Below are 12,064 nucleotides of genomic sequence, written 5' to 3' on the forward strand. Positions count from 1 at the left end.
ACACTACGAAACATGATGGAGTATGTACGTACATCCACTGGACCATCTGTAAAAAATTAAACATCCAATATAGTAGCACATCCTGGGAACATCAACCTGAAAGAACAGTTGGAAATGACTTATATATCATACATTACGACCATGTAATTCCTACAGCCACCTACCTTGAAAATGCTGCTGTGAAACCTGATATAGTTATATGGAATAAGTCAGAGAGAGAGTTGCAACCTTTGTTGAAGTGAGTGTTTCTAATGATGGAGGTCTGAACAGAGCTGAAAGAGAGAAACAGACCAAATATCAAGGTCTCATATATGATATGAAAAGAAACTGGAATCTTAGGGAGATATCATTCATACCAGTTATTATCGGTGCTACAGGGCTTATGAAGAAGAACCCGAAGTCCTACCTAACTAATATTCCTGGTGAACCAAGTGCAAAAGAAATCCAGACAATTGTACTTAAGGGAACAGCGAGGATACTAAAAAGAGCTCTCGGTTGGTTTCAATAAAAAGCAGGGCAATGTTGGCAGTTGGTTTGGCTGCCCCATACTCAGCGTTACAATCTCCAAAGGAAGTAAATATATAAAAAAAAAGAAATCAAAGAAGAAGAGACTGGTGGATGGTGCAGCAAACCACATGTGACAACACTACTCCATGCATGGCGAATAGTGAGCTATAGAGTACTAGCGAAGGGGGGACACCCAGCTTTACCCGGACATAAAATACTCTTAAATACATTTTAATCTATGCAGATTTATTATTACAGAGCTAATTCTTTATTAAATATTATCTCTGTCTTTACTATTATATAAAAGGAACAGTGTGTGTGTGTGTGTGTGTGTGTGTGTGTGTGTGTGTGTGTGTGTGTGTGTGTGTGACAGAGAGAGAGAGAGAGTTCGTACCCTATGGATTCGAAATTGACTTGGTCGATTTTTATGAAATTTCATATGAAGGTAATTTATATGCTTGACAGTGTTCTTAGATATGTTTTCTATCAGAATGTTTTGATAAGTATTGATGATTGATAATCAAAATAATCTGATGAAATTTTAATTAAAGTAAACCCCTCACTCAGCCTAACACCACAAGTGAAGTTGAGAAATTTTATTACCACACAAGCCGAAAGGCGTGACATATAAAATCAACAGTAGGTCGTTTGATATGACAGGGGTGCGTTTTAAATTAATGTTTCTGTTTGAAGCACAATTGCACCATGATACTTAACTTTTGCATTTTAAACTTAAATTCAAGCCATTATCACTGCATAAGCAGTAAGGCCAGGTATATAAAATCAACAGTAGATTCTTTGATATGACATGGACACGTTCAAAATGAAATGTTTCTGTTTAGAGCACAAGCACAATTAAAGCATGATACTTGACTTTTGCATTTTAAACTTTAATTCAAACCATTATATAGAAAAATAATTTTATAAAATCAACAGTAAGTTCTCTACAGTGCAATGTAGACTACAATATATTGTGGACTAAGTCACTGCGAGGAGGCATGTGAAGCTTTCTCCTGGTGCACCGTGATGGTCCTATAACTAAAGCAGGCAATCAATCAATTTAATTTAAAAATGGGCAATTTCACCGATTTTGATGTCAAATAAAATACGGGAGTATTGATGTCAAATAAAATACGGAAGCATTCAGTCTCAGGCAACGTCAGGTCTCCCTGCTAGTATATATATATAAGAACAAGTAGTTAATAAAACATGTTAAAAAACACTTTGAAAAAGAGTTAAAAACATATTTAATTTTAAAAAGGAAGAACAAAATAAGTCGATAGTCCCTAATCTGCAGAGTTTCGAAGAAATACTTTCCTTCTCATCAGAGGGTAAGATTTAGCAAAATATGGGATCGGATTTTGCTTGCAAAAGTATTTAATGAAATTAATAAGTAAGTCATAGATCTTACTTGGTAACAAGTAGTGAAGCAGAGGGAATAGGGTGAAGAAAAAGGTGATTTCACAAGAATGGATAGTCTGGTGAAGGGTAAAATATCCAATAACGGTAAGATCCAAAAATCCAGAATCCTAAAAAGTTGGTTAAATTTCCATTTCCACAAGTAAAATCCAAGGGAATCGCGTAATTGGAAGATAGTCCAAAGTAATCCAAAAGGTAGAAATCCGTGGAATAATTAACAAATGGGTACAAGGAAAAGGGAATGAGTTCAAATAATATTATTAAAAGAAAGATAAGATGTGCAGAGAAAAAAGAAATGGAAGACATTTAAAACACAACTATCGAGGCTGGGCTAATTTAAGAAAAATGAGTGAAAAAAGTGTAAATATATATATATATATATATATATATATATATATATATATATATATGCACTCCTATAAAAATTTTTTTGCGTGTATTGATATTTATATTAAAACCCCTTTTTTTCTATTTATTTAAAAAGAAAATAAAACTTTGTTATATATGGGTCATGGAATTGCATTCATCTGCAAAAGATCTAGCTAATTTGCATAATCTTTTAAACATTCATTTTAATTAATTCCTTATTAGTTTTTTTTGATGATATTCTACACGATTTATACTTGCTTAATATTCATGTAAAAAGGTTATAGTAAACAAAAACCTCTTTCTATATATATTTGTGTATGTGTATATATACTTGTTTAAAAAATTTTGCCTACCAAAATCCTCTGTCAGTTTTTGATCTACAGACATGAAACTTAATATATATAGGGTATTCGAACATATGCAAACTTTCTATTTGGGTTTTAGCCGGGGAAAACTGGTGCAAAAGTGTGAAAATTAAAAAAATGGAATTTGCTTGATGAAGGACGAATGACGGCATTATGAATATACATGCGTAACGTAATAACTATTGGTTGATGTTTTAATTTTTAGCCTTGCAGCAAACATGTTTTTATAGCTCAGACATTAACATCAAAGGAAAAAGTAAATCGTTTTGGTTTTGATTCTCGATGGTGGTGCATAAGTTATTTTTTTTGTTTAACTTTTTAAATCATTACTATATATTGAGTCCAATATAATCTATAATATAAAGCTCACCTGTCTGTTTAAATGTATGTATGAATGTATGTATGCATGTATGTTTGTTTATATGTCTCGCAAAAACTTTCACAAGATCAGTATCATTTTGAAGCTTGACACTTCGGATGACAAATATCGAAAAATTGGCCACAAACATTAATTCCTTCATCCTCAACTGGGCAGTTTTCTACATAGAGGGTTGTTTTTTCCACTGACATTTTTTGCAAGTCATTCAACCCTCGTGCCCATGACGTCACATAAAAGGCGTTATTTTGACCGCCCGTGACGTCACAACCACAGTAAGCACATCAGTAAGACACTTTTTTTTTTTTTCACTTTTTCCTCTGGCGTGTTACGGATCCGAGCCTGCTTACTACTCCTACTTTTTTTTTCTTTTTGCGCTCGCAATTTTCCTTTTTTTTGGCTCAACCAACACCCTTACACACACCTCCACTTTCTTTTCTGCCTTTGCATTACGGGTTTTAGTCTGCCTGTTTTTTTTTGTTTTTTTTGCTCAACACCCAGGCAACGCCGGGCTCCCAGGCTAGTCTATTATATAAATCTCACCTGTCTGTTTAAATGTATGTATGTATATATGTATGTATGTCTGTTTGACTAAAACTTTCGACAGAGGTGACGGATTTTCATGAGATTGGTATCATTTTGAAGCTCGACCCTTCAAACGACAAATATAAAAAAAGTTGGCTAAAAACATTAATTACTTCACCCTCAAGTGGGCACGTTTCTACAGGAAGGGTCGTTTTTTTTTTTTGCGTCGCCATATTTGCAAATCATCGTATCAGTCGGAATGACTTTACTTAATTTCAATGTCTCGAACTTCCGGTCACGTCATGGAGTAGCAGTAAGACGTCAGTTTTTTTTTTTACTTTCTCTTCCACCTTCATGTCACGGGTTCGAGCCTGCCTACCTGCCTACTACCATTTTTTTTGTTTTTGCTCAACATACGCCTCTAAACACCCGGGCAACGCCGGGCAATCAGGCTAGTATAATAATAAATAACAAAATCTGCATTAATCAAAATATCATATTTAAGTGTGTTTTACGACTGGGTAATGCTGGGCGGCCTGCTAGTATGTATATATAATACTGATTTTAAAAGTTTATAAGAACAAAAATGACTTGGGTGCCATCAGCTAGAATCGAAACCAAAACATTTAGTGCTCCAGACGTGTTCCCTACCATTTGAGTTAACCCAACAGATAGATAAGAAAGATTTCAAATTAAACCATGTCTAGCAATGATCGAATTTGTGCATGCATAAAACTAATGTTGGCAAGTTGAAATGAACATTTTACATTTCAACTCGCCAACATATTTCTGTATGCATTATTCATTCATCCAAACAAAGATTTTACTTGTTATATACAATCCTTGGTGTATGATTACTATTTCCTGTAATTTCAGTGTTATGTGATCAGTAGTTTATGAGTATCGGTTAAATATTTTCAGACACACATACACGCACACACACACATACATATACATACATACATTATTGTTTTATTTATATAGATAAGATACTTGCAGAAATTTTATTTTGCAATAGACTTGGTAGCATCTGCTCTGTACTTATTCCAATACATGTTGTCTGCAAATGTCAGGTCAAGGAATTTGATTGTAGGACTCTCAAGAAGGGTACTATCAGCCATGACAATTCGTGATTAAAAGGTTTCCATATAGTTATTAAAGGAAAGGAGAAGCATTAAATATAACCATCCATTATTGGCACCATTCTAGGGTAGACTGGGGTCATTTTGCAAGGATTCAGCCATTGCCTCGCATGTGTGTATCAGAAATAGAAAATCTCATAAGTTTAACATCATACACATGTTTGCTCATGGGGCCCACACGTTGTTTCAATCTACATTGCAAGGAGGCCAACACAAAGAATAACTCAAACCACTTTTTTTGTAACAGAAACATTTATTTTCATCATTCTCTGCCACGCATGACTTCTCGTTATGGCTGAGATGTCACTCATGTAATCGTCCCTCTAAAGTGCTCACTCTCTTCTTTTTATAGTCTCTTTCCTATCAGTGATGTCATTTTGCATTTTTTTATGCATTTGCATACGTGCGTCCACACTCTGTTACATTAGCAAATACACCTCAGACGTGATTACATTTGATGGGGGGGGGGGTATGAAAATCAGGATTAATATAGCTCAAAATATCGACTCCTGTGACACACTCATATTAATGTAATGCTGTTTGGATGTACGGTCATTGAGAATAACCTGTAACTTTATTTTAGCTTAGAAAGATCTGACTCCTTTAAATATTCATCCAGTAATACCCTTTGAGTTCTTGTAAAAAAAAAAATCTTCATACCTGACCTTGTCAAAGGTCTTGAAGATATCTAGCGCTACTAACCTAGTTTCACATACCTTATCCAGTGTGTAGTATATATGTTCAGAGATTACCATTAGTATATCCATAGTAGAATATTTTTGGCCTAAATTCATACTGTTGGTCAGAAAAAAGTTTCGCATTTTCAAAGTGTAGATTTATCATTAGATTGATTAATGATTCAAATATTTTAGCAAAAAGTGGGAATAGCCTTATGAGACGATAATTATGGTGCCAAAAAGAAACATTTTCCAGCTATCAGGGAAGCTAGATTCTGTAATACATTTGTTATAAAGTTTGGGGAGACCAGTAGCCAGCTCATCAGAGCATTTATTACTATAGCAAAGATCAAATCTTGTCTACATGCTTTGGAGTTGTCAAGGTTACTATGATAGGGAAAGATTCTCTCTCTCTCTCTCTCTCTCTCTCTCTCTCTCTCTCTCTCTCTCTCTCTCTGTCTCTCTGTCTGTCTCTCTCTCTCTCTATATATATATATATATATATTTGTGACCAAATGATATTTTTCCTATTTTAGTCACATAACTTGTTTCAACATCGAAGTTGTGTTCATGTTTTGCCTATGACAAAATGTTGGCTTATTCTCAAAGCAGAGAAAGAAGAAAAAAAGTTGGAACTCTTCTTAAGTCTCGGTATTGTACTTCTCTTCCACAATTCGTTCACTTCTTCCCCAAGTAACCATTATATTTTATCTCCCCATCCTCTTCCAGACTGATAACAAACTCACATTAACGAGATAATGTCACTCGTCCGAAACAAAAAAGAAAGTTTTTTTTTATGCTGCCACCTTGAACCCCGATAGCACCTGAATTTGCATTTATCTTATTTTCATATTATTTCTTGCATTGGACAGGTTACAGGTTCGAGTGGCAGTGCTTTTCTACAGAAGGCACATACCATCCATTCGTGCTTATTGTCTGTGGCTCTCCACATTATTATTACAGATAGTACATATTCAACATAATCACGTTTGACACACTGGTTCCCATCAGATCACCGAAATTAAGCAACTATGAGCCTGGCCAGGACCAGATGGATTACCATTTGAGACTTTCAGGTGCTGCATGTGCTCTCCACTTATCCCGGCATTGTTTCCAGTCGTCAAGCAGTGTTGATTCAGGAGATGTGTGGTTAGGATTGTGCAACCCTTGCCACACAATTATATGTGCAGCTGCCTCTACAGGGGGTATTCTTTGTCTTTCAAGATTGAATAGGCATCGATATGAGAAATGGTCGGATCAACAAATGTGATTTGTATCAATAGTAGACTATTAGTGAGGAAGTGGTTAGGCGGAGTCCAAGGTGGAGTTTTAAGTAAACTGCTAGGTAAGCTGTATCCATAGCCATAGAAGTGACATGGATGTTGAAAGAATTGTTGATTACTCATTAGTTCACTAGTATAGATTTTTCCAGAAACCGTGAGTTTTTCATACCCTCGAAAAAATTCCAGCAAAAACCTAAGAGCCAGCCGTAGTTCTCTCTGGAATGTGCTGCTGCCATTGCGCATAGAAATCACTTTTTCCATTGCTTCCAACGTAAAAGATGCTTTCAGAACTGCCAGCAACCACCGTAAAAAAGTAATAAAGAACGCAAGAGAGTTGTATGCTCAGTCCGTCAAGTCCAAAGTAGCTGAGCAGCGGCTTGGTTCCCACCAGTTTTGGCAAATAGCAAACAGAATCCTGAACAGAAGCTTGTGCTCTATCCCAACTCTCATAAATGGACCTGAGGTAATCTCGTCAGCATCAGACAAAACCAAACTCTTTGCCAAGAATTTTGCAGCTAATTCTAACCTTTGCGACCAAGGCTGCCAACCTCCAATATTTCCTCCTGTATCAGAAAACATGCTATGTGATATACAAATATCTGTACGTGATGTTGCCAAGCTAATAAAAACCTTGATTCCAGTAAAGCAACCGGCCCTGACGGTATTCCAATTATAGTACTCAAAAGACTTCATTCAGAACTTGCGCCCATCCTTACAAAACTGTTTAAACATTGTCTTAAGGAGAATTGCTTCCCGTCACCCTGGAAAATCTCATCAGTATGCCCCGTATTTAAGAATTCAGATGATCGCTCATGTCCCTCACAGTACAGGTCAATAAGTCTCCTGTGCATCATGAGTAAGTTGCTGGAATCTGTGTTAAATAGAGAAGTAATCAACCATCTTAGCAAAAATAACCTTCTTAGTGACATGCAATATGGTTTCCATTCTGCTAGATCTCCAGCAAATGTGCTTACAGTTATATCTCATAGGATTAGCGAATCTGTCGATGGAGGGCAATTGCTCTTGACATATCAAAGGCCTTTGATAGAGTATGGCATAAAGGTTTACTTCACAAGATCTCCAGCTACGCTATAGCTGGAAATGTCTTCTCAATTATTAAATCATTTCTCTCTGATAGGTTCATAAGAGTAGTGGTTGATGGGCAGAAATCAGAAGCTCACAGTATTAATGCTGGAGTCCCTCAGGGGTCCATCCTGGGCCCAACTCTTTTCCTAATCTGCATTAATGATCTTCCAAATCACATCCTTACATCATTCGTAGACATCTATGCTGATGACACTACTATCTATGGTAACACATCTAAGACCATAAACGACCAAGTTCCCTCTGATTCTCTCTCCTCTGATCTTGAGCAAGTGGTACAATGGGGAAAGGAGTGGCTTGTTACTTTTAATGCATCTAAAACCAAGCTTTTATCTTTACATCATCAACGCTCTGATCCCCATCTGGCATCAATTGAAATGAATGGCTCTCGTCTTGGGGAGGCCTCAAGTTTTGGCAAGCTTCTTGGCTTGACCTTTACTCCTGATCTTTAATGGAACACGTATATTAAATCCGTTGCCAAGGGCGCTGGAAAAATAGTTGGATCCTTCTATCGATCCAGTAGATATCTCACTGCTGATGCAATTCTCTATCTATATAAGAGCCAGGTACGTCCAAGGATGGAGTACTGTTGCCCCATCTGGGCAGGAGCTGCTAGAAAGGACTTGTCCTGCCTTGATAGAGTTCAAAATAGACTTCGTAGCCTTGTGGGGGATGTCCTTTTCTCTTCCCTGCAGCCTATTTCTCACAGAAGAGATGTTGCGAGTTTGTCTCTGCTTTATCGTTATTTTCATGGCAGGTGCTCGGCTGAGCTCCATTCTATGGTCCCCCCTCGCTAAATTTTCACAAGAAACACCCGTCTAGCAGAAAACACTATCACTAGTTCCCCCCACTGTTTATCTGTGCCTAAACCTAAACGTAGATTCCATAGGCAAAGCTTCTTTCTTAGAACTGCATGCCTATGGAATTGTCTTCCGTTTTTCTGATCTCCCGCGGAATTTCCACGGGTCCTGCTAGACAATATGGTTGTTTTCAAGTCTAATGTAAACAAGTTTTAGATGAGCCATTCCATATAAGTTAACAAATTTACTGAATCACCATTATTAACGGTTACTATATTGTCCAATTTCTACTGTATATTCTTTACCCTTTATCTTCGAGTGGCCTCTTGGCCTTGATAAGCGGTGATGCCTATGTAAAAAAAAAAAAAAAAAAATTTCTGATAGTTCCATTCATTTTTGTAATGTAGTACACACTTTTACACATACGTTAATGTGTAGACACTCGGCACCCAACACGTTGTAGCCAAGTGCATCACAAGGAACAGAGGACAAGTAATAACTCGACTCACTTTTTCCCATTGTAACAACATTTATTTCCGGGTACTTTCTCGAATAAAACGTGATCATGCCACTTCTCTCTGCCTTCTGTCCTTAAGTCAGCATTGGGCTGTGCACACATTTTTTATATAGTCTTTTTTTTTCCTCATTGTGACGCCACTTCGTACATGGCTCTGTACATACATCAACGCTCTGTTAAATATGCTCTTACACTGGTAGAAACCCACCCAATAAATGCCACTGTGACATTTATTGGATGGGATTCTACAAGTATTTTGCTTAATTTTCGACATTTCGGACATTTTGGTGATGCAGAAAAATAGGTGACTCCAAGTCAGCAGCAAACAGTATCATATAAAAAAATTACATTATTACACCTCGTTATTTTTTGCATAAAATAATAAATAAAATGTTATCATTTCATTGTTTTGAATTTGTTTTTAGTAAATATTATAAAAATATACTACTTCATGAAATATTTATTTGCTAATTCATTTTGTTATTTGTTAAATAAAATAAATTTTTATCTGACACTGTTTGCTGCGGACTTTGAATAGCCTATTCTTCTGTGTAACCAACTTTTATTTCTTGTTCTAATTCAATTATTAAACTCATATTTGCTGTGTGTTATTAGTTTTTCTGTCCACAAAACTAATTTTTTGTGCTATTCAGAAAAATATCAGCTTTACGAAAACATATTTGTTGATTAAATGTATTTCTAATTCCACGGATTTTCCATGGGTCCTGCTAGTCGTTATTATTTTGTGTCTAATACCAAATTATTCAAATTTCACAACAAATCAGAATATCTAAGTTTTCATGAACGACTTTCACTCATTTTATCTCTTTTGTATAAAACTAAATTAAATATAGTCCACATTACCCACACTTATGCCTAGCAGCTGTGTTTCAAAATTCATAATGATCTGTTAATTAGTTTAGAAGTGAGTCCGATACATAGAAATACATAAAGAAATATGCATGCGTAACTCGATATAAAGTGTTGTCATATTTAATCTAGTCAATCTCTATCTCTGTCTTATTTGAGGGTGCTTGATAAAGCACAGAACCTATCTGTGATTTGATTGGCCGTCACTCTTTCTTCGCAACAAACTTGATATTGCTAGTCTCAGTCTTTTCTATAAATACTACAATGCCATGTTTTCTTCAGAATTATGTGATCTATTCCCTATTCGTCAGTCCAAAGGTCTCCATCAATTTACTGTTTTGATACCTCATTGCAATACAGCTTTCTGTTCCAGTAGTTTATTTCTAAGAACTGCAGACTTATGGAATTCTCTTCTTGCTAACTGTTTTCCTCTTACCTATAGCCTTGGTCTTTGCATCTCCTGTCTTTGCTTTAATCATCTTTTGTTTTTGTTAGCTCTTTATATTAAGTGGCTTTATGCCTTGTCTAGAGTTATTGGCATAAAACATTAAAAAAATACACCCCCATGCATACATATACATGTTTAATATAAATTTTCACACAAAATTCAATACAGTAGCTTAATAATGTACAATGTACTAGAGCTTGTAATTTAATATAATTAACTGCTAGTTATTTAAAAAAATAATTCTAGATGTTTCTGAAAAACGCTTTATATATATATGGGTCTTTTTGACATTTGCTTTTCTATTTTCTATTTTATTCAATCACCATTCAATCTTTTTTTTCTCTTCTTCTTCATTCATTTTTTTCTCTTCTTTTTTCACTCATTTTTTTCTCTCTTCTTCTTCACTCATTTTTCTTAATTACACTTTGTCTCGGGAGGCGAGTTTAACGCATATCTTATTTTTCTTTTAATAATATTATTGGAATTCTTTCCTCTTTTCCTTGTACTTATTTGTGAATTATTCCACAGATTTCGGCCTTTTGGATTATTTTGGACCATCTTCCAATTATGCGATTTCCTTGGATTTTACTTGTGCGAATGGAAATTTAACTAACTTTCTTAGATTTACATTTTTGGATTTTACCGTCATTGGATACTTTACCTTTCACCAGACTATCCATTCACGTGAAATCACCTTTTTCTCCACCCTATTCCCTTTGCTTCACATTTTGTTATCAAGTAAGATCTTTGACTTACTTACAGTTTCATCAAATACTTTTGCAAGCAAAATCCGATCCCGAATTTCGCTAATTCCTACCCTCTGATGAGAAGGAAAGTATTCCTTTGAAATTCTGCAGATTAAGGACTATCCATTTATTTAGTGTTTCCTTTTCAAATTAAATATGTTTTTAACTCTTTTTAAAAGTGTTTTTTAACATGTTTTATTAACTATTTGCTCTGATATATATATATTAGTGATGGGACGATTGCAATATCTTTCCTGGTTCCAGTACAATTACTAATTCTTTACTAAATTCCCGATTCTGATACAATTACCGATTCTAATTCCGATTCTTTCTAAATCTCTAAATATTTAAATATAGAGTTGTTATTTTTCCCAAAATTACCATAAAAACACGTTTAATGTGCATATATTTTCTCAAACATTAAAATACATTTGTGAGAGGAGGTGCTCTATCGCTTTTAGTTTTACTGGTAGTTTAAAATCAATAAATATTTATTATTTTATCATTACTACCAGATGTGGGAAAATTTGTTTTAAACAAGATCAAATTAAAAAAAAAAAACGAGAATTAAAAGAATGGTTTTTGGCATAAGAACATAGGCACAAATGTTTCCGATTTCGAGACTTCTAAAAGTTCCGATTTTCCCGATTCCCAATCCCGATCCCACGTCTCAAGGCAAATATATATATTCATTATAAGAGTTAAATTTCGTTGTTAACCGGTCATCTGTAGAATCCTTAAACATATATTGCACCTGTTTAAACACACAGACATAGATAAACCAGTTACTATCAAAAAGTAATTATCATGATTATATACTAATACTAAAAGTATTTTTATTTACTTTATCTCTGATACTGATAAATTTAATCCTCCTCTCCATTCCCCTTTCTTTTTTTTTCTCTTTCTCTGTCCC

The sequence above is a fragment of the Euprymna scolopes genome, chromosome 9 (assembly GCF_053919585.1).
Source record: "Euprymna scolopes isolate OS-2025 chromosome 9, ASM5391958v1, whole genome shotgun sequence".
Classification (NCBI taxonomy): Eukaryota; Metazoa; Mollusca; class Cephalopoda; order Sepiida; family Sepiolidae; genus Euprymna; species Euprymna scolopes.